The 23,993-nt window shown below is 42.1% G+C and overlaps 1 protein-coding gene across 3 annotated transcripts in view; it reads right to left on the bottom strand.

Annotated features, from left to right (window-relative positions):
• AFG2A (AFG2 AAA ATPase homolog A) overlaps window positions 1-23,993 on the bottom strand; it is a 209,324-nt gene that overhangs the window by 105,359 nt on the left and 79,972 nt on the right. The window lies entirely within an intron of this gene.

The raw sequence follows: 23,993 nt of genomic DNA, 5'->3' as shown, positions 1-23,993 counted from the left end.
GCCATAGGGCTGTTCGCCCTACATGAGCACCTTTAATTTAGCTGTGACCAAAAGGTCGCCACTAAAGTGAGTAGCCCCATAGCAGGGCTGCTTCCCTTACTTGGGGGAAGGGGACAAACTAGGCTCCCAAGGAGACTCCCATGATAGCGCAGGATCCGACGGGAGACCTCCGTGGAGCCGCCAGGTCCTGGAGCTCTGGGCAGCTCAGGATTGGGCTGCCCTTCATTTATTCACTCATCTAAATTCCATCTCTAATTTATCTATTTAATTTTTTTTTTTCCAGCCCTCAACACCATGCCAGATATTTGATGCGGCCCTCTGGCCAAAAAGTTTGGAGACCCCTGGTCTATACCAATGCATTCTGGGAAAACCACAGAGGAGCAAGAAACCTAGAAGTGGGTCTTTAAAGCTATTTTTCCACTGGTTTGCTATCCACTGTTTTTTTTTTATCCACATGGGGTTATGGAACGGAACCCCAGTGGATAACGAGGCACAACCCGTATAAATATCTATGATCTAGAACTCCATGGGGGCACTTAGGATTGTCATGAGATTTAGACAACTGTGAAGTTTCAACTATGTATATAGATATAATTTGGAACCCTACCCAAAAGAGATCCTTTTCTATATATTAACTGTACTAAGAATGAAGCATCCAAATTATACATTGGGTACAAGTTTCTTCTCATACTTGGCTTAACATGGATCTTGATGGATTTTTCTTGTCATGTTTTAGCAGTTTTTAACATCAAGGGTCAGTTTGCTAGAATGAAATTCTAATTCCTCAAAGACAAATGAATTTTAGAAAATCATTTCAGGGACCCTACCTTTCAATAAAGTTCAAAGAGTCAAGGTTAAAAAATGAGCAGTCCCACACAACAGTGAAACTCAGTCCTATGGGAAGTATGCCCGATCCAACCACTTTTCTCAGCCTTTTAGGAAGAGTGTGAAAAACAAAACTCTGACCTATATATGATTGGAAGGATTCCCCTGAATTCTTGTTTCCTGAAATTTTCTATTTTGCAGTTCCTGTGTAATGTTACATTTTAAATGTTTTGCTTTGGGTGGGCCTCTGGCTGAAACACTGCTGAAACAAAGTGGGTGTGGCTTTCCTTGAATAGGAGCCCTATGTAAACATGACACTTTAAAAAAATTTTTAATCAACTATAATATTCATAATCTTTTTAGGAAGTATTAATTTTATCTGTTTGTTACCTACTTTGAGGACAAAAGTTAAGAAGCAGACTATACATTCTCAAATAAATAAATAAATAAATAAATAAATAAATAAATAATCTCAGAACAACCACCTAACACTACAGTTACAGTCAGATACTACACCCTGCGGGTTGGTCACAATCTCTCAAACTAAGCTACCTCACAGGGTTATTGTGAAATGGACAGACAGAGAACCACACATGCCATTCTGAGACCCTTGGAGGTGAACCCGGCACAGGGCGTGGAACGGGGTGGGGGTTAAGTGATGGGGGAAAAGACCAGGGTGTGCGGTGGGCAACATGGGGAGGAGATGGAGTGGGATGGCCAGACTAGGCTCAGGAGGGAGGTGGGTCTGGCAGTGGCAGTGTGCTCCACCTGGATGGATCAACATGGACTTAGGTCAGCGATATCTCTGGTGCAGGTTCGAGTAGACCCACAGTGGTCCCCTTATCTTGGAGATAACCCCAAGGAGAGCTCCAGCAGCCAAAACTCTCCCGCAGAATGGTAGCAGACAACACGCAGCACCAAGTGGGGGGTTTAGGTAGTATTGGGTTGTAAGATGTGGAAGCACAGAGCCCATAATCAAGAATATGGGCAGCATCAATTGCTGTCGCAATGTCATGTCATCATGCTATCTTAGCCTCTCATTAGCAGCATCCTATTGTGCAGAAGAGCTCTGAATGAGAAACTCAACAGTGTGGACACATTTAAAAACAAATTTACACCACTACAGAAGAATCGGCAATCTAATGCAGATAGGTGTTCAAATAAGAGTGGGTTAAAAAATAGTTTGCACATATACTTCTTCCACAGATAGTGAAGCAGTGTCCACAGTACAGTTGTAGCGAACAGGAATGATGCCCCAAATTTACTTCAAAGATCTCAAGTAAGAAGATAAAGACTAACTGCTTTTTCTGGTTATGAGAATCTTTTGCCAACTGACATTGACAAGTCAATGGTCTATCTAATCTAGTACTGATTCATGCCCTGCACTGAGGCAGCTCTTCCTATTCTTTAGAAAGAAAGGAATGAAATAGGGAACAATACAGGGATAAATATGCCTACATATTTAAGAATGGTTTGTAGTTAATAACAGGAAACTACATAACCAGGAACTTCAAAGACAAATAAATGGAAATATGACAGACATGAAAATTGTTCATAACAGAGTACAGATACTATGAAGGGAATCTGAGAAAATTACTAAGAAAATAATGAAATGAAGCAGGAGTAAGCAGTAAGCAGAAGAAGAAAAGTAAGCAGAAGAAGTAAAGAAGCAGTGCATCCCCAGGATCAGCAGAAGGGAGACACTTCTCCCTCTGTTTTAAGGTGCAGGGATTTAAAGTGTCAGGCATCCCTCTTCTAGCGTCCAGAGTCCTCACACAGAACAACAAAAAACATTTGATGTTACCTATAGTTAACTTCTTAGCTAGGCCTTTGCCCCACTTGTATCTCTACTCTGCTCTTTCCAGTCACCTATGTTGCAGGTATGAGGACCAGGAATTGAACCTGTTGAATGCTTAGCTGTTTACATTTGGTTTTAGGGTCCTTTTAAGGTGCCCTCAGACTTCTTTTCTCACAAGATCCTGACTAGCCCCCTGCAAGCTGGCTTCCATCTCCCTCTTTCCTCCCTCACCTAACACTCAGAACTCTCTTTTCACATCTTGCCCCTTCCTCACTTTGGCTCTCCAGGTTTTGCTTCACATGAGGATACTTCTGTGTCATACATATAAAACGAATTCCATTTTGACAGAGCATCCATTGTTGGGGCAGTTTGGGTATTACAGTAACAGAGTTGATAATGATATTGTCATGGGGGGATTTGCAGAGGGGGATTGGGAGAGGGAGGGATTGCAGAGGCTGAGCAGGAAGGAGGCAAAGGGAAGTTTGCAGAGGGGGAGGGGGAGGGATTGCAGAGGCTGAGCAGGGAGGAGGCAAAGGGAAGTTTGCAGAGGGGGATTAGGAGAGGGAGGGATTGCAGTGGAGTTAGAATAAAAAGTGACTAAACAGGGGAAAAAGGTAGCAAGTTAGAAGCATCAAACTTTCCATTTTATTTGCTTACCATATGCGAGTTTAATGGGGGAGGGAATAGGAAAGATATTTTGCATTCTCTTGTGTTGCCTGCTACGTAACAAATCTCTCTCTAAGATCCTTATGGGATGTTTCATTTCTGGGATGACAGATCCTGGAAGGATTATACTCTTTGCTGGTTAGTGTTACTTCTACAATAGCTCTGTATATGGTGGCAGCAAAGTTAGTGACATGTATGTTACACCTACAGTCATATCCTGTCAGTGTGCAAATATTTTCAATCTACAGTTTAATTTGCATAAGACATCATGGAGTGTTCTGCCAATCTCCACTGGGACCTTATTTTCCTATTTTTGGGGAGCACAACAACCCTCAGCATTAACACATGACTAAACTATTGACTATTTGCATTTTTAAAGTCATTGCCCACTAATTCCATCCCTTGCTCTGAGTACTTAAGTGGACCATGTTGCTTACAATGTACGAATATTAACCAATATATTGTTCAGCTCAAATGTGCAACAGAACCAAACGGGCAAAGAAAAGGTGACAAAGCAACAAGCAAACAACATTTGCATAAAGTTCATGTATTTAAAAACAAAACCAGGACTCTCCATGCTTGGGAAACACAACGTTTAGAAAAAGAGGGGAGGTTTATTATTCCCTAAAACAAATCCAGCAATCTTACCCATTCCTCCTATAATTAGTAGGGGGTAAGATACCTTCAGAGTATGCTTTGATGTTCCTGATGTATTAAAATGATTTATCAGAAAGGAAGCCAAAAAGTAGAATCAAGTCACCAGGAAAACTTGAGGGTAGAATGCAATAATAAAAAGTGCCATAGGCAACAAAGGGAACTGTAATAAGAAGTTTGCAGTTGAGTTCTAATTAATAGTTTTATTTTCTTTTGTGAACTTCACTGTGGCACCAGAACCATGCTTGAATTACAACTTACTTCCATCTGAAAATTTTTGGTGGGCTTTCATCCTGGGAAGCTGCACTGCAGACACAAAGCCCTTGCAAGATTTCATTTCACTATGAATTAGTGTCTAACATTTAGAACGCCTTTCATCATCGGCTTGAATTGCCTTCAGGTGCCTATAAATTCCTCTCTGTCTTTGTGTAGCACTTGTCTATCAGACTATGTCATCAGTTTTATTGCAGGCAAGAGACAGGCGCACCTCTTCCTGAGTCAGACAACACAAGTGCCATAGTAACTTCTTTATCATTTCATATCAGTTCATCATCAGTTGCTAACCACCCCAGACTTGCTATGGAAATATCAAGTTTACAGGGTCTTCGCTTTTTTGAGGGATGCTGGAAATTATTTTCTCCACATGAAGCTACCTAAGCACTTATAAGGATATCATGGTGGGTGTCAACTGTCATAATATAGAGTGAGAAGGTGATGGAGCTCCAGTACTGATCTACAGACTTCCTATAGACGAGGGGTTCTTAACCTTTTTACAGTTGCAGACTTCCAATGGATTCCCTAATACGTCTCCATACCACCTTCATCAGACTGTCAATATCATCATCATCAGTCTTATTAGGTACCAGTATTACTTCAAAAGGCGTCAACAGCTTGGTTTTACTTTACATAGGGATAGCCAGGAACAGAATGCCTCAATTCATATTGATCATGGAGAAAGTTAATCTAATCTAACAACAATTTTTTTTTAATTGTTCAGATATCAAATCTCATACTCCCACCATTGGTTCCCATACCTTCAAGGGGTATGGATACCCCCAGTTAAGAATCCCCTGCTCTAGACAATGGAACACCAAAAAGGGATATACAAGTAGAGGTTTCCCATTCACTTTGGTAAAGGGTGAAGGTCACACTGGCACAGATATTTCTCAATGAACAGCACAACAAGTCCTAATGGAAAGTAACAGTAGAGAAGCAACAGCCTGCACAGAGATGCTATGTTTGGCCATAGAAAGAAGTCAGTTCTTTTTTACAAATCGTTTTATTTTAAATATGTGGTTAACCAGAACTAGTGCCACTGGGAACACCTTTTGTGCAATGTCCACCAATTCTAATTAGTGTACATTTGTAGGAAAGGTTCTTGGGATATTGTGCCTTATTCAATAGTCTAGTGTTTCTCAAACTGTGGGTCAGGACCCACTAGTTGGGTCATGAGCCAGTTTCAGGTGTGTCTCCATTCATTTCAATGTTCATTTATTTTTAATATACTGGACCTGATGCTACCATGGTATGTGACTACATTTGAGGAAATGTAACAGATCTGTACTTTTAACAGGCTACTATGCATATGCTTTTAACAATGATAGCTAATGGGGCTTATTCCTGGATAAATGGATAAGACTGCAGCCTTTGGGATGTTTGGTGCAGAATTATTTAAAAACAGATCAGAAACTGCTTTGAAGGATTAGGGAGGTTCTTTACTTAATTGATTTGATTTTGTTGTATGGAGGTGTTTCTTGCTTGATATGTCACTTCCAGCCATGACATCACGTCCAGATTAATGACATTTCCAGTGGGCCCTGAGAGATTGTCATTCTAAAAAGTGGGTCCTGGTGCTAAAATGTTTGAGAACCACTGTGATAGTCTGTAAGCAACTTTAGTGAGGGAGCAAATCATGCTGAATTTGGCTAGATATTTTTGTGGTTAATTCAAGATTTTCATGTGGCTATCACATACTACTATCTGAAGCTTTGATTTAGGTCTGCCTCATCAAGTCACTGGACAGTGGGGCAAATGGATGCCAATGATATTGTCTAGTATGACATATTAAAAAAGCCATGCTTGGTGGAATGTAGGTGCACTGCACTGGGATAACAAACCACTCTGTCTATTAAGGTATTGCGCAGCAGGCTTGAAGCTTTGAGTTTAACCCTGATGTTGGAGCCATTAGGGCAAAGCAGAATGCAGAACAAATTGCTCAGCTAAGAACAAAATGCAGAACGGCTAAGTGTGGAGGAAGAGGACAAATAGCAATAGCACATCTGGGTAATGGTAGGCACCTCAGCACCTCAAATTCAGAACGTGCCATTACCTATGAAGTTTTGTTCATCATAGCAATGAAATTCTTCACTAACTCCTAGCATTACAAACTCACACAACAGAAACCATGTTGCAACTCTATCTGAGCCACACATACACCACCAACTACATTCAGTTGGCACTCTACAATTGGATTTTTCCTGCCTTCTCTACTGTATAAATAAACTTAAGGTTCAGCATGAAATGATTTTCTCTTTCTAAACCAATTCAGCCTCCCAGCTGTTAAATCCCATCCAAATGTGTATTTTGCTTTGGGTCCCGTCCCCCCCCTTCATTCAGGGCTTTGATTCTGTCTCATAGGAAGGAAGTGATGATAAACAAATCAAAACACAAAGCTTGTGAGCTCTGGCAGGCAGTTTCAAAGCTATTGACAAAAAAGCTTATTAAGCACAAGGCTTCCTCCTTTTACAATCTGTCTCCCTAATCAGGATGCAAGGAAGAACTCAGTAGTTCCTCATGAAAAAAATACCTTGTGGGCATGTTTGATTACCAGACACAATAGTTTGTCACAGACTGCCTGCCTGCCACTCTCCCTCACTCCTTTCTAAAGACATGAATGAGTCACAATAAAACAGTACAGCAGTAATAAAGTAAACGAAAGGAAGGAGCAGTACTTCATTTACATTTACACAAAGCTATGTTAATGCTTTTCTAAATTCAAGATTATGCTAAATATTGTGAAAATATAACTGTAGGGGTTACAAGAGTTGTGATCAGACTTGGTTTCTATAGGCCACGAAATGGCCCCACACATAATATACAGGGGGTTTGTTAAGTAGTTGAAGAGACTGGTTACATGCTGAAATTCTTATATTAGCACAAAAATGCCAAAAATAGGTCAATGGCAAAAACAAAACCACACACCTCACCTGATGGTTTGCCTCCATGTCACCTCAGTAATGTGCAAGAGGGTTGGATCATCTGACTTAGCCTAGAAAGTGACAGCATGATTAAGGCAAGTTTCTGTGGCTAGATATGAGGTTCGGAAATGATGTGGGAAAGGACAATTTGATTGGTACAATTTCACATGACAGGGATCTACACGTTTGGAACTAAATAACTAGCCAGAAATTATTTAAGCTCCGCTGGTCCCGCTCCCTCCACCTGCCACACCTTCCCTCCACACTCCACCAACCTCAGAACGCCTCCTCCCCATCCCACGCCCCCACTTACCTCTCTGCCGCCAGGCACTTTGCATGGAGCACCTGGTGGCGGATTGCTGGCCTCTGACCGGTGCTGTACCAGTGCGGCTCACTTTGGGCCAGCTCCAGCGCTGGGCTGGCGCTAACCCCTGCAAATGTGCCAGTGCGCATTGCATAAGATTGATCCCAAAGACAGCAGCAGAACCTCCCTTTGCTATCAGGGCTCAAAGCCTGGACCTTTGTTAGAGAGCATCTAAACACACGTAAAGAGCCTTTAAAGTATTTTTAAAGATACTTAAAAGATATCTTTGCACAGTTGTCATCCTTGAAGAGTTTAGCTGTAGCATTCTAGTCCACATACAGTGAACTTAAAACCCATCAAATCAACAGGATTTGAGTATACTTAATCTAACATCTGAATGCAGCATAGAACTGTCACCAATATCATTAACTACTGATGGCCACATAAGATGGCCACATCTCAAAAAGGCCATAGTGGAAATGGAAAAGGTGCAAAAGAGAGCGACTAAGGTTGCAATCCTATCCACACTTTCCTGAGAGTAAACCCCATTGAACAAAATAGGACTTACTTCTGAGTAGACCTGGTTAGGCTTGTGCCCTAAGATGATTGTGGCTAGGGCACCTTCCTTATGAGGAAAGGCTACAGCGTTTGGACCTCTTCAGCCTAGAAAAGAGGAGCCTGAGGGGGGACATGATTGAGACTTACAAAATTATGCATGGGAAGGATAGAATGGATAGAGAGATGATCTTTACACTCTCGCATAACACCAGAACCGGGGACATCCACTAAAATTGAGTGTTGGGAGGGTTAGGACAGACAAAAGAAAATATTTCTTTACTCAGTGTGTGGTCAGTCTGTGGAACTCATTGCCACAGGATGTGGTGATGGCATCTGGCCTAGATGCCTTTAAAAGGGGATTGGACAAATTTCTGGAGGAAAAAATCCATCACGGGTTACAAGCCATGATGTGTATGTGTAACCTCCTGATTTTAGAAATGGCCTATGTCAGAATGCCAGATGCAAGGGAGGGCACCAGGATACAGGTCTCTTGTTATCTGGTACGCTCCCTGAGGCATTTGTTGGGCCACTGTGAGATACAGGAAGCTGGACTAGATGGGCCTATGGCTTGATCCAGTGGGGCTGTTCTTATGTTTAACTACCTCTATACTAAACCTAAAACATTAGAAATAATTAAAATTATAATCTGCTGTAGCCAGAATTGGCACAAGAAGGTCATTTCAGGAAAAAGAACAACACTTTAAAAATATATGAAACTGGATGAAGCTCAGGAAACGCGTAGCAGAATTCTCATTATGAATATCAATAATATCAAACAGAACTGACCTATCAAGCTTATTACGCATTTTGATGAGCTATGAACGGCCTTGTTAAACTATCTATTACTCTACTTTAAAGCGAAGTTCTGGTGGATGCTCATTATCTGACATAAATAATGTTCAGAGAGTATTCAAGCTATCCTGACATCTTCTTGTTCTTATCAACTTACCATGACACACTTTGCAAATGGGTAACAAGTTCCACAAGCAGACATTATAAAGCATATGCAAAGTTCAGTAAACTTCATTGAATCAAATTTATCTGAAAAAAATCTATATTCCACTTTTCCCATGCCAAAACAAATGGGAGTTCAGGAAGGACAGCCTGCCCTTATAGGAAAATGTTGATGTGGGAACACAAAGCATCTTCCCAAACCCAGGTTCCAATGAAGCCCCTGGATGTGCTGGAACCATGGTGTTTGTCCAAGTGAAATTGTGTTGGCTGTCCCATTAGCCAACACAAAAATAAGTCAGGAAGGATGAATCTACGAGGCTGCCTCATATCCTAAGATCTATCAACCTCCCAGGCTCTCGCCCTTTGGTTCCCTGGAGCCGCTAGAGGACAAGATGACTCTTTTGGACAGCAAAGGATAGGCCTGTTAATCCTCAACACCAAATATTGGGGGGGGGGGGAGAATGGCAGAATTGGGATCTGGAGGATGGTTTCTGCTCCTTCTTTTCCAATGAAAAAGAGGCAATTATTGCAAAATATCTAATGGTTATGTTAGATATTTAGCTTACCAAACGAACATCTAGTTGAACAGTAAACTGAAGAATAACATTCTATACAGCAGCTGCATCTTTGAGAAACTAGCTTCCCATTTTGAAGATACAGTGTTTTCAAGTTGACTTTTTCCATAGTTTTATGGTGTAAAAACAAGAGACAAGCAAACTGGATTTTCTCCTCTCCCAAACAATCAATCCGCTCTTAATCACGTCTATCATTTAAAACAGACATGAGAAAGAGAGGCTACCCCTTTATAATTATGGACCTTGATAATTACCTGGTGGTTAGCAACAGATCCAGTCTCAATGCATCTTCCTCTATTTCTCCCTTGATAATGTAATCTAATCTTCTAGCTATGCTTTCATCTGGCACCCAATACTGCATACTGTTTATAAAACAACAATCTCATCCTGGATAATGACAGAACAAAGGCAAAGAAAAGCAGCTTCTGTAATAACGCAGCACTTACCACTTCAAAAGTACCTAAGTTGGTATAATTTACGCTGCCGGATTTTACTTTTTTATGTTCGGTTTGTTGTTTAAAATATTTTCTTCTGTGTGCTGGACCGAATCTAAATTCAGTCCTCTGCTGGATAAGATTTTCTGAAGTTTGGTGCTTTACTGGGAATATGACACAAGATATTAATTGTGCTAATTAAGAAGCTTCAAAAGAAAATGCTATGAGACACCAGGATGAAATCACATATGGATTTGCAAGTTCTTGCATAACATTGTGTAAAACTGTAATTTTTAAAATCCAGATTGTCATTTACTCACTTATCAAGGTTGCAGGGGCTGAACTAGTAGTTAGTGTATATATACACATCACGACATTATAAACATGGTCCCTGTTTAACTTGGTGTTTAAATGTAGTCTCTTCCCATTTTCATCATGACGCTCTGAGCTGTTCATGATTTTAACTGGTTGTAATATTCTTTTAGAATTTTTATTCTGTATTTTAATCATATTTTTGTTAACTGCTTTGAATATTGTTCAAAAAAGAAAAAAGTGTGAAAATGATTGGAAATATAATATACCCTGCTAATTGGGTAATAGGTACTTTTTCAAGTGGGTGCTCCTTCTTTTAGCAGGGGGAGAGTAACTGGCCCACCTCACCCCAGCAGTGATCGTTCTAGTGACTGTCTACTGGTATTCTTTTGCATTTTTTTTAGATTGTGAGCCCTTTTGGGACAGGGAGCCATTAGTTATTTGATTTTTCTCTGTAAACCGCTTTGTGAACTTTTAGTTGAAAAGCAGTATATAAATACTGTTAATAATAATAATAATAATAATAATAATAATAATATAATTTTTAAAATGGCTCCATGAGAAATGACAGATTCCCCAGGTATTTGACATAGCTTAATTAATTTTTAATTATTGGTACAAGCCTTTTCTCACTTACCATAAAATCAAAGGGTATAACAACATGCCACTAAATTACCCTGCAAAAATAGCACGACTTCTGTAGCACTCTTAGGGCCCAATGCTATCCAACTTTCCAGTGATGATGCAGCTGTGCCAATGGGGCAGGCACTACCTCTTGCAAGGGAGGAAGCAGTCACGGATACCTCATCAAGGTAAGGGAACATTTGTTTCCTTACCCCAGGGCTGCATTGCGGCTGCTTGGGCACTGGAAGCTGGATGGGATTGGGCCCTTATACACTTTCAATTAGACCTGTACAAGAGAACTTCCCAGATAATTATTTCCAGTATCTCATTACAGTGCTATAATCAATATATTTTTTACATTTCTGCTTTATCTAATTCTTTACTATTATCATAACTGAAAACATTTTATCAGGATATCTTTATATGATGGTATCTGAAATCAATATTGGCTAATGAGAGCTAGTTCCAATATTTTTTGTCTATCAAAATACTGGGGAATGTGTCCTCTGGAGAAACACACATGGAACCCTTTATATAAGGATGAAAAATGGATCCATTTTGAAGAATGGAGCCGTGAGCAACAGCTGGCAATCTTGCTCACCCATGTTTCTTTTAAAGAATTACAGCCCAACATACAGTCATGTTTTATGACCATATGTTGCTTTGTTGTTGCATGCTTCCTTTCTTATTTATTGTAATGGAAATGTACTAATCTGAAAACACAAATGTTGATATCACAGATCAAGCTAAGTTTTGCAGCATAGTTCTCTTAACAAGAATCATTTCAGGCAATCTCGTAGTAGAAAACCCATCACTGGAATTGGCCACAGGTTTCAGAGGTTGACATAAGAATTCAAGTCAAGTAAGGGCTTTTTACCATTGGTGCATTATCAAACCATGTTGCTGGTGTCTGTTTTTGAATAACTGCAATTCAAAATTCTCTAAGGTAGCCTTTTAAAAAAGGGCAGCTAATTTCTTTCCCCATCCTTTTTCTCCCCCCTCCCCCCCAAGTTCTGTGAGGAAGCTGTCATGACACAGAACAGATGTGAAACTGCCTCAGTTAAAATGCATGACTTCCCATGAAACACTTACATGAAGAAGATGGTTTATATTGGCTTCTGTCATGAAGATTGGCAGGAGGTTAAAGGAGCTGTGCAACATCCCATCAATTGAGTGCTTTACACTGAAGTTTCTACGTGTTCTCCTAATGCAGGGGTCTCCAAACCCCAGCCCAGGGGCCAGATATGGCCCACAGCAAGCCTCTTTTCAGCCTGTGACCAACCTCTTGTCCCCTGAAAGCCTCTGGCCCACTCAACTGAACATGACCAGAACTGTGCTCTGATTGTGTCCGGAGGAGGTTCTGAGGGCCAGAGAGGTTGAATAAATGGGCCCATTCATTCATTTATTCACTCATCTATGTTCCATCTCTAATTTATGTAAATTTTATATTTAAATTTTTTTTCCGGCCCTCCGTACCACGCCAGATATTTGATGTGGCCCTCTGGCCAAAAAGTTTGGAGACCCCTGCTCTAATGTAAGGACAACACATGAACTCATTCTGCCATAGGTTCTCCTTTAATCTAATTTCCAACCTCAGAGATGAAAATAGCGATTAATGAATTGTCTGCTACAGAAGGAACAGATATGAGAAAGATAACTGTTTCATGAACACATGGGTGACAAATTACATTTACTATGTAATTACTACATTTACTATGAGTAATGTTCTGATGGAATAATATGGGCTTATTTTTCAATTACTGTGATGTTATGTACTGACAAATAGAAAATTGTGTTTCAGACACAAGCCCTGAATCTTTTAAACAGCAATTTTTCCACATACAAAATTATCACTGTTCTAAATAAACTCGTTCTGGCAGAAACCTTCCTTGGCAGGGCTCATGCATGAAAGCTATGTTTACAGTGAAATTCACAAGCAAAATTAGCATACGTGGCTAACCTCTGCTTTGTCTTACTGATGTACAGTGGTTCAAAATATTAATTTAAAAAAAATCCACCCTGCTTTTCTGCAAAATGCAATCCAAAGTAGTCCAGAATAATAAGAACTCACAAGAATATGTAAATAAAAATATAATCACCAATGATCAACATGTAAGTGGATGGAGATTGCAGACGAATGTACTGAACAAACAAAACCAGATCTCTCCAGAAAAAAAAGACTCAAATACTGGAATACAAATTAAATACGTATGCATGAAATTAATACAAATTAAAGCATCCACTGCAGGATCCCAAGATCTCTTCTCTTAAATCTAGGCCATACGGGTAACTTTAACATTCAATTACATCTTATGTTATATTTTGAGAAACTTATACGAGGTTCCATCTCTACTGAAAGGTATTAAAAACATATTTTTAGTATACTACATTGAACTTAAGTATTTCTGTGCTGTCACTACATTTGTGTACCATAAAATAGATGATTAGGACTTTTCAAAACAAATTGTGCACGCTATGATATTTTTATTTATCATTATATAAATGCAAAGTAGGTGAACAGGATCCAGATGTCTTTACGAACGTCTTCTACTTCTAAAAATAATTCTGATTTTATTTAGCTTGTTAAAGGTTGTGTGTTCAGCCTCTCCAGCATTAAAAATGCACAGCTGCACAGATTGTTCTCTTCTTTTTAAAATAATGAACAGCTGTCTTCTTGTAGTAAGATTCTGACTTGTGAAGCAAAGCTACTCCCCTTTCATTACATAACAGCAGCACTGCTATTCTGGGTTTAATTGTGCCAAGGCTCAGCCCTAGCATCAAACCTGAAACATAAATATAAAGATGTGAAGGTGCCTCTGAACAGATGCAGAGTGCATATTCTTTATGACTAAATTAAAATAGTAAATACATCATGTGATTAGGAGACATTTCCTCCCTGTAGGAAAGGGTAAGGCAAGCCACATGGGCTGAGAGGAGCTGTGTGCACCTGCTTCTTTCTATGCAATGGGCTGCTCCCCAAATAAGAACCACCTAACTTACAAGAAAGTAATATGTAACTTTAACAGGCTAAGGGCGCAATCCTAACCCCTTATGTCAGTGCTTTCCAGCGCTGGCATAGTGGTGCCAATGGGACATGTGCTGCATCCTGCAGTTGGAAGTCACTCACAGAGGCCTCTTCAAAGTAAGGGAATGTTTGTTCCCTTACCTCAGAGCTGCATTGCCCTTATGTCAGTGCTGGAAAGCACTGACAAAAGTGGTCAGGATTGCGCCCTAAGTATGCAATCCAGACCTGATGGTGGGCGACACAAGTTCCTTATGCTGGCCCCGGGGGGTTGTAAACATGCCATAAAGCAAGTTCATGCCTTTGAGAGAGTTGGTTGAGCCAGCACACGGATGCGCGCTGGCTCACAGCGGTCGCCTCCAGGCTCCACACCACCAGACCCAGGTATGTGTGCTGGCCGAGAGTGGCCAGCACAGGGGGTTGGGGAGCGGGGTGCAGGTCGATGGGCGGAGGAGGGCCTGCGCAACCTAGGCCATGTCCTAAGCCCCCTCCTGAGCAGCCTGGCATTACACCAGGCTGCTTAGATCTGCACCAGGAAAATTGAGTAGCCCCATTAAATACCATTAAATTTCCACAATTTTGGCCACTGATAGTATCACTCCCTGGTGTCACCCAGTGCGGTCTGCACCCCCTAATGACAGCACTGGGCACAAGTTACCATGCAGGGCAAAATGAAATATATTTACTCCTTTCCTCCTCCAATTCACAAGGATCTCTTATTGCCCCATACTGTACATGATGAAGAACAGCAAGGATAGAAACAGAAATATTCTCACAGACAGTTCCTCATCTCTAGAAGTCCCTCCAGAGAGAGATGAATTGGCAGTTTCCATAGCCATCATACTATTGGTTTAATTATATTTGAACAGGAGTGGAAAACAGTGGAAATTCCTATTTTCCCATCCTAAGACACACCTCACGCTATCTCAAGCTGATTTTAAAAACTGCACTGTGCTGGGCCAGAATCTGGATAGCGGGGGACCAAAGGAAAACCCTGTACTGGACCTCTTTTAAACCTCAAAAAATAATGAATCTTTTCACCTCAAATTTTGCCTCGAACTAGAAATCTTAAGATCATTATGCCCTTGTCTAAAATCAGGAAGTGCCTGCTTATAATTAATCCACTCTTTAACTGACCAGTAATATAATCTCTTTAACTGATCATTAACTTCCAAGTTTGTTCTTCAGAATCAAGGAGCTGCTGTTGGAATAGTTAGGAAAGAAGGGGGGGAAAGGAAATGGAAGCCTGCCAAACTTAAAGATTGTAGCTATATCTTTCAGTGATAATTTGTTCCATGGGCTAAGAGACATCAGGCATATTTTCAGTCCCTTCCCCCCCCCCCCCATTCTTTATCAAATCACACTGATGAGATACAGGAAAGAGGATAACACTGAATGAAATATTCCTTCTTTAGCAACTATCAAGATAATCAATTACATTTCCTCTACTAACTGAGCAAAGAGGCACCTTTTAAAGCAGTGTCCTCTTCCATTTAGCAGGGGACAACAATAATATTTCCTCCTCACCCAGCATGGTACCTTTTCCACTGACTGTTGCTGTCCCTTCTGCACCTCCTTTTAAATTGTGAGCCCTTTAGGAAAAGGAAATCATTTCTTATTTTGCGATGTAAATTGCTTTGAGAACTACTTTTTGTTGAAAAGCAGCATATAAATATCCTTAACAATAACATCTATAAAATAACTGTAATGAGATTTCAATGTTTTTGTGATTAGCCAAAGATATAAGCATTACATTATTCATTACTTATTACATCATGCTATTATGATCAAAATATAGATCATTGTTTGGCATTTTTCAGAGCAGCACAAGACAGTTTTACTCACTGGCACAGGTGTCTTAGGACCCAATCAGTGTGCACCAGCTCACTGCTAGTATGCACTGTTGCAAACGTGCCATAAGGCATGTATGCGGATCCTATCGTTGGTGCTCCACCAGTGCTAGACCAGTGCTGGCCGGCACTGGGCTAGCGCCGGTGGGGCACCGCAGCTCTGCTGCTTAGCAGTTGGGTGGACTGCCGGGCAGTGGAGAGGTAGGTGGGGGCATGGGGAGAGGTTGGGAGAGGTGTTCTGGGGTGAAGGGACAGCGGGGAGATGGTGGGGAGGAGTAGTGCTGGGAGAGGGAGCAGGGAAGGAAGAAGACGGGACCGGTGGAACTTCACTCCACCAGATCCAGAGCCACTTTGTCAGGCTGACCACCTGACACGGAGGCTCTTCATTCTAAGCCAACTTTTGGGTCGTCATAGCAGGGCCTAGGAAAGGGGGGTAAAGGGGGTAATTTGTACCCAGGTCCAGGGTCTAAAGGAAGGCCCAGGAACCAAAGGAGGAGGCCCAGAAATTTTCTGATATCTTATGCTTTCCTATCTACTCAGACTTGTTGCCCACACGGGACACTACCACGACTGGGGATGCTGGGGACCCTACTGATGCCACATGAGTTGGTAGACCTGGGCTCCAAAGACTTTTCCAGCTGTCTCTACCTTCCCCCAACCTGTTTCACCCCTCCCTGCCCCTATTCTGATACCCGTCACCTCCCTCCTCTGTTCTGTTTCACCCCTCCCCCTTTGTAAAGGGGCCCAAAAGAAACTTTGTACCCCCTGATAAAATTCCTATCAGAGGCCCTGCGTCATAGAATCAAGTAGCCCCATTGCGGGGCTACTCAGTTTACCTGGGGGAAGGGGACAAAAATTCCCTTCTCCCGAGGAGCAGGCGGCAGTTGCCTGAAGTGCGCTGGATGCAGTGGCAGCCATTTTCTGTGCCGCTGCAGCCCCACACACTGGACAGCTCATGACTGGGCTGTTAGTAGGATACTGATCACCAGTACGTAAGGATGAGGCATACCAACACTTCTGCGCAACTTACTAAGAGAGACCCACAGTACCTGCTGCGTTTTATGGTTTCCTGAAGCATGAGCTTTGGCCATCTCCCAGCTCCTTGAAACTGAGGATTGAAATTGTAGTGCTGGACTGCAGTGGACGCAACATGCTAGAACTGAGATGTCAATAGCAGGTAGAAAAGTGCTCATTGGGGTTTGATGGAATGAAGCAACATCAGGACTATGTTAGTCGCGGGGTTATGGAGGAAGTAGCATCAAGTGAATATCCAATGAGGTTTCTAGACATTTGGCAGAAGATCTAGTTAGCTTTGGGGGGGGGGGGCTGGACACCATTACCAAAGTATGCAGCTCCAATACTGTATACAGTTGATTCAGCTGATTTGCACAAACAGATCTCTAGAAGTGTTCAGAATATTCTAAGTCAGTGTTTCTCAAACTGTGGGTCGAGACCCACTAGCTGGGTCACGAGCCAATTCCAGGTGGGTCCCCATTCATTTCAATATTTTATTTTTAATATATTAGACTTGATGCTCCCAGGGAATGCAACTGCATTTGGGGAAATATTACAGACCTGTACTTTTAACAAGCTACTCTGTATATTCTTTTAACAATGATGGTCAATGGCACTTACTCCTGGGTAAGTGTGCGTAGGATTGCAAAAATTTTTCCTGCTTGATGATGCCACTTGCGGTCATGACATCATTTCCGGTGGGTCCTAACAGATTCTCATTCTAAAAGTGGGTCCCAATGCTAAATGTGTGAGAACCACTGTTCTAAGTTATTCATATTCTTTCCAATTCATTGTCCAAGTCCCATTTCTCTCCAAATCAAAGACTCTATCCAGTATGAAAAAGAAACTAGATCTTTACAACCTACAATAGCTTGGCATCTCAGAATTCTCAGAGCTGATAAACATGGCAACACAGCATCAGCCACTGAATGACAAGCCACTGCCAGAGATCTAAGTTATCAATACATCTAGGAGTAGACAACAGACACATCAACAACCAAGCTGGTGACAACCAAGTGGAGTCAAGAAACAACACAGGTGTGGAAGGTAGGAACGAGGCAAGTCTCATGTTTCCTGCACATGTTTCTCTTTAATGCTCAGATGCTGTAACAAGATGCAACTGCTGCATTTACTCAAGGCACTTGTGAGCCAATATAGAACTCATGGAATCTTCACTACAATTTCTAGTCTACTTCATGTAGTTCTACTAAAATTTTAATTGGAGAGAAATATCCTATTCTAGGATATTTGCATAGCTGTATACATTAGTATAGATTAACATTAAATAGAGCCAGCCTTAGGAGCTGCAGGGCCCAATGCAAAATATGGGGGGGACCACGTGCCCCCTTACTCACCAGGATGAGTGGATGAGGCTCCTGGCTATGGCATCACCACCAGCTATTTCTGGGGCCTCAACTTCAAACCAATTGCACCCAAGGACAGGTGGGCCGTCCAGTGGCAAGGCGCAGCTCGCTGCACTCTCCTCAAGATACCTCGGCATAAAAGATTTCAAGCCAGAGTGTCAGCTACAGAGTGAGCTGCCAGCTGCGACCGATTTGCTGCCACTCACTGTCCCAGTGTTGAGACCCTCGAGGCATGGGGCCCAATTTGGCCAAATTGCCCTAAGGCCAACAGTGATTATACTGAGTTTTAAATATGATCAATGCAACTAAAAATTTCGTATAAATGTCAAAGTCAATCCATTGTGTTTTTATGCTTGTTTTTTAAAGGTTAGAAAAAGTTGAAAATAAATCAACGTTTACACAGTATTCTAATGTATCTTGCCACCATAACATTTCATCTGGCATCTTCTTTATCATGAGATACTACATAATTGTATTTCTAGCTAATAGTAATTCCAGCAGCCATTTCTTATCCACTGATTGAACAGGAGAAATTTTGCACATGCAAGGCACACACATGCAAGATGAATGGTGTTCATTCTGCAGGTCCACCAAGGACAGTCTCAAGATGAGCTGCAAAAGGAGGAGGGTGGTCACCCTGTTGTGGTGACCAGAACTGGGAAGCCAGGCAAGAAACCGCATGAAATCTTTATATACATACATAGCAATGCTTCTCAGAAAGGATAGACTTAATTACTATCAGATCAGATGTCATGTTTGTGAACAAAAGATCACTCTTTAAAACTGCTGCCAAGGCACCACTAATACCCACTTGAAGGAAAAAAAAATGCACTCACTGAACATATATTTAGAGACATAAAAACAGCCCTGTGGAACTGCAAACCTTCTTTTCTATTAATACAAGGATTGATTCAAATTTAACACCGGAATTCCAAGCAAAAGATACTTCACATTCCCCATTTCTATTTTATTCTGCATTATTCCAACTGACCTGATTGCAGGAAATGTTTTCTTATAGACAGCCTAAAGGAAGTGCTCGTATCTTTAGAGGAAATTCTTCACATTTTTTCCTTCCGAAGGAAGGATAAAGAGGTTGTGGATAATTTCAAGGATTCATCTTACATCTTCAGAGTGCAGTTTAAGGAACACTTAAATGTCAATCAAAAGCATATAAATAAAAGGAAGAAGAATTTTTTTGCATGGCCCTTATTCCTCCTCATCTACAAATTCAAACAACCTAAACCTTACAAAACACATTTACAAAGAAATGCAGAAATCATAAACAGATCAACTTGTTGGGGACAAAACCAAGCAAGAACTCTTCACCCCCCCCCCCACCTAAGCCATACGGACTGACAAGTGCAAAAATAATAAACATCAAAAATTGTTCTGTATATACAGCTTTTCCAAAGTGTTCCAAAATGTGCCATAAATTATGCTTGTAATTCCTATACCAACTGAGTAAAGCAGAGAGCAAAAATATCCCCTTATAACAGATGAGGAGCAGAAGCTCAGACGCAGTGCGTTGGCTAAGACCAGGGGTGTCCAAACTTTTTGGCAGGAGGGCCACATCATCTCTCTGACACTGTGTCGGGGGCCAGGAATAAAAAAGAATCAATTTACATTTCAAATTTGAATAAATTTAATATATTCATTTATGTAAATATATGTAGAGATGGAACTTCTATGAATGAATGAAGGTCTTGCAATAGCTCAAGGCCTATAAAAGTCCTTACACAAAGCAAGACTGGCCTTTCCTTCACGGCTGCTGCAGCATCACAATCCTGAAACAGAAAGTAGTGGAGGGATCCCTCATTCACAGTTCATGCGAGAGGTCAAACTGTCGCCCTTACACTGAGAACAGTTGCATTGGGCCAGCAAGGGCTCCAGTAAGTCTCCAGATCCTCATATGAAAAGGGGGGCTACTTGCGGGCCGAATTGGGAGTCCTTGAGAGCCGCAAGTGGCGCCCGGGCCAGGATTTGGGCACCCCTGGCTAAGACCACCCAATGAATCTGTTGGTTAAATTGTGATTTGAACAAAAGAATTACCAGTATGTAGTTCACGCTCTTAACAGCAACATCACACCAGCTACAGATACTAAACTGTTGCCAAATTCAAGTTCAAGATTACTTAGGGTCCAATCCTATCCAGTTTTCCACCACTGATGCAGCCACAATATAGCACCAAGGTCAGGGAAAAAACTTTCCCTTATCTTGAGGAGGCCTCTGTGTGTGCCTCCCCAGCACAGCATGTAGTGCATTGGTATTGGATAGGATTGGGCCCTTAGTTATTGGAACCTATGCACATTCAATATTTCATTATGTCCTTGTGTTGCTTTAAAAAACCCTGGGAGTGTTTGCCTAATTCCACCCCCCCCCCCCATGGTGCAGGCTCTCCTTGCTCCAGCCTATGAAAATAAAACAGCCCAGCAAGGCTACAATCCTCTCTGCACTTTCCTGGGGGTAAGCCCCATTGACTAGAATGGAACTTACTTCCGAGTAGAAACACATAGGACTGGACTCTCAAAAGGTCAGCATCCCACCTGTAAAAGAAGCAGGGACAGCTGGCAACGGGGAGGGCTGAGAACGGAGGGGGAGGCAGGAGGGGGAAGAGAGGGGATTGCTTTAAAAATCCCAGGGAGTGTTTGCCTAATTCCCCCCCCCCCATGGTGCAGGCTCTTCTTTTCCAGCCAACACAAACCAAACGATCCACACTTCCCTGGGAGTAAGCCCCACTGACTACTGACTACAGTGGGGCTTACTTCTGAGTAGGCAGGCATAAGACTGGACTCTTAAAAGGTCAGCATCCCACCTGTGAAAGAAGCTGGACAGAAGCGAGAGGGCTGAGTACGGAGCAGAGGGGATTGATAACAGCTGCCTTAGTTTCCTTCCATCCGGAAGCGTCAGGCTGCAGCCTATTTGCGTAACTCTATGGGATTTAGCACAACGCGTTTTTTGTTAATCAAGCCGAGTCACGGAACCGAACTAACGTAGATAAATAGGCTCCACCTGTATGCTAATAACATACTGAGGGCACAATCCTAATCCCTTATGTCAGTACTTTCCAGCACTGGCATAGCAGTGCCAATGGAACATGTGCTGCATCCTGCAGTTGGGTGTCACTCACGGAGGCCTCCTCAAAGTAAGGGAATGTTTGTTCCCTTACCTCAGAGCTACATTGCCCTTAAGTCAGTGCTGGAAAGCACTGAAATAAGGGGTTAGAATTGCGCCCTTAGTGACTGTCTTGCATCTGCCAGAAAATAAAAATTTCAACCATGTAGGTAGTAGGCAGCTATTATAAAAGCGCTTGTTGGGGGTGGAATAAGCTGTTTTTATTTTTTTCTGCCCATGGTTTTATTATTCCTTTTAATGCTACAGTTCTATTCTGAGCATAATCTGAGTACTTGTTTTTACTAATCTAAAAATTACTGCTGTTTTAATTATAATTGCAGTTTTAAAACTACTGCTTTAATTTATATAATTAATTAATTAATTAATCATAATTTTAATTTATTATCTGCAATGGGGTTTGTGCGCTGATTTTTTGGATGCAATTGACTTTTATAATTTATTTGTATTGCATCTTTTGATATTATTAATGTGCTCTATTATGAATTATTCTGTCGGGTCCCGTAGCTGTTTCTTTCTTTAGTGACTGAATGGCTTTCCTGACTTCACAGGCGAGGATGGGCGGTGGCTTCTCATCTACTAGAGAGGGACACCTTGGGACAAACAGAATCTCTATGGACCTCCTCAGAGCAGGAGGCGAAACTGCTGCTGCAAACTGCTGGCCTTTCACTTTAACTCCTACTTTGATACTGGGAATATCCCCAACCAATGGAAAAACTCAAAGACGGTCCTGATCCACAAGAAGGGCGACAAAGAATACATCGGCAACTACCGGCCAATCGCTTTGCTATCAAATCCCTACAAAGTCTTTACCAAGTTCATCCTGAACTGACTGGAGTCAACACTGGACACATACCAGCCAGTGGAAAAGCTGGTTTCCGAAAGGGCTTCAGCTGCATGGATCATATCCACACCATTACCCAGCTGATCGAGCAATGCCGAGAGTACAAGATGCCACTTATACTGATGTTCGTGGACTACAAAAAGTCCTTTGACTCAGCAGAAGTCAACGCCGTCCTCAACTCTCTCCTACACGCCAGAGTGGACCCGTCGTACATCAACATCCTAGAACAATGCAACACCAGGACATCAACAACCGTCCAATTGTTTGACCACAAGCTGCGTATCCCCATTGCAAAAGGAGTCTGACAGGGTGACACCATCTCCCTGAAGCTCTTCACCTCAGCCCTCCAGTATGCCATGAGACAACTTGATTAGGACCATAAGGGTCTGCTGATCAATAGAAAGCTCTCAAACCTACGGTTCGCAGACAACATTGTGCTTATCAGCAACAATACAGCAGAGATGAACGAGATGCTGAACAAGCTGAATAAAGTAGGCAAAGCTATTGGCTTGGAGATGAATATGAAAAAAACTCAGACGATAACCAACCAAAGGTGCAACAACAGCAACGTGCAACTCTGTGGTACCACCCTGGATAAAGTTAACAGTTACATCTACTTGGGACATGAAGTGAACATGGTCAACGACCTAATGATTGAGATCAAGAGACGAAGGAAAGCTGCGTGTCCACCATAGGATCAATCCAAGAAGTCACCAGCCAGATCCAGAATCCGCAGCTGAGAGAGCACCTAAGAACATAAGAACAGCCCCACTGGATCAGGCCATAGGCCCATCTAGTCCAGCTTCCTGTATCTCACAGCAGCCCACCAAATGCCCCAGGGAGCACACCAGATAACAAGAGACCTGCATCCTGGTGCCCTCCCTTGCATCTGGCATTCTGACATTTCTAAAATCAGGAGGTTGCGCATACACATCATTGCTTGTACCCCGTAATGGATTTTTCCTCCAGAAACTTGTCCAATCCCCTTTTAAAGGTGTCTAGGGTAGACGCCAGCACCACATCCTGTGGCAAGGAGTTCCACAGACTGACCACACGCTGAATAAAGAAATATTTTCTTTTGTCTGTCCTAACCCGCCCAACACTCAATTTGAGTGGATGTCCCCTGGTTCTGGTATTATGTGAGAATGTAAAGAGCATCTCCCTATCCACTCTGTCCATCCCCTGCATAATTTTGTATGTCTCAATCATGTCCCCCCTCAGGCGTCTCTTTTCTAGGCTGAAGAGGCCCTAACGCCGTAGCCTTTTCTCATAAGGAAGGTGCCCCAGCCCCGTAATCATCTTAGTCGCTCTCTTTTGCACCTTTTCCATTTCCACTATGTCTTTTTTGAGATGCGGTGACCAGAACTGGACACAATACTCCATGTGTGGCCTTACCATAGATTTGTACAACGGCATTATAATACTAGCCGTTTTGTTCTCAATACCCTTCCTAATGATCCCAAGCATAGAATTGGCCTTCTTCACTGCCGCCGCACATTGGGTCGACACTTTCATCGACCTGTCCACCACCACCCCAAGATCTCTCTCCTGATCTGTCACAGACAGCTCAGAACCCATCAGCCTATATCTAAAGTTTTGATTTTTTGCCCCAATGTGCATGACTTTACACTTACTGACATTGAAGTGCATCTGCCATTTTGCTGCCCATTCTGCCAGTCTGGAGAGATCCTTCTGGAGCTCCTCACAATCACTTCTGGTCTTCACCACTCGGAAAAGTTTGGTGTCATCTGCAAACTTAGCCACTTCACTGCTCAACCCTGTCTCCAGGTCATTTATGAAGAGGTTGAAAAGCATCGGTCCCAGGACAAATCCTTGGGGCACACCGCTTTTCACCTCTCTCCATTGTGA

This window comes from Tiliqua scincoides, chromosome 6 (genome assembly GCF_035046505.1).
Source record: "Tiliqua scincoides isolate rTilSci1 chromosome 6, rTilSci1.hap2, whole genome shotgun sequence".
NCBI lineage: Eukaryota > Metazoa > Chordata > Lepidosauria > Squamata > Scincidae > Tiliqua > Tiliqua scincoides.
The sequence above is the reverse complement of the archived record's forward strand: the minus strand, read 5'-3'. Positions and strand labels throughout refer to the sequence as shown.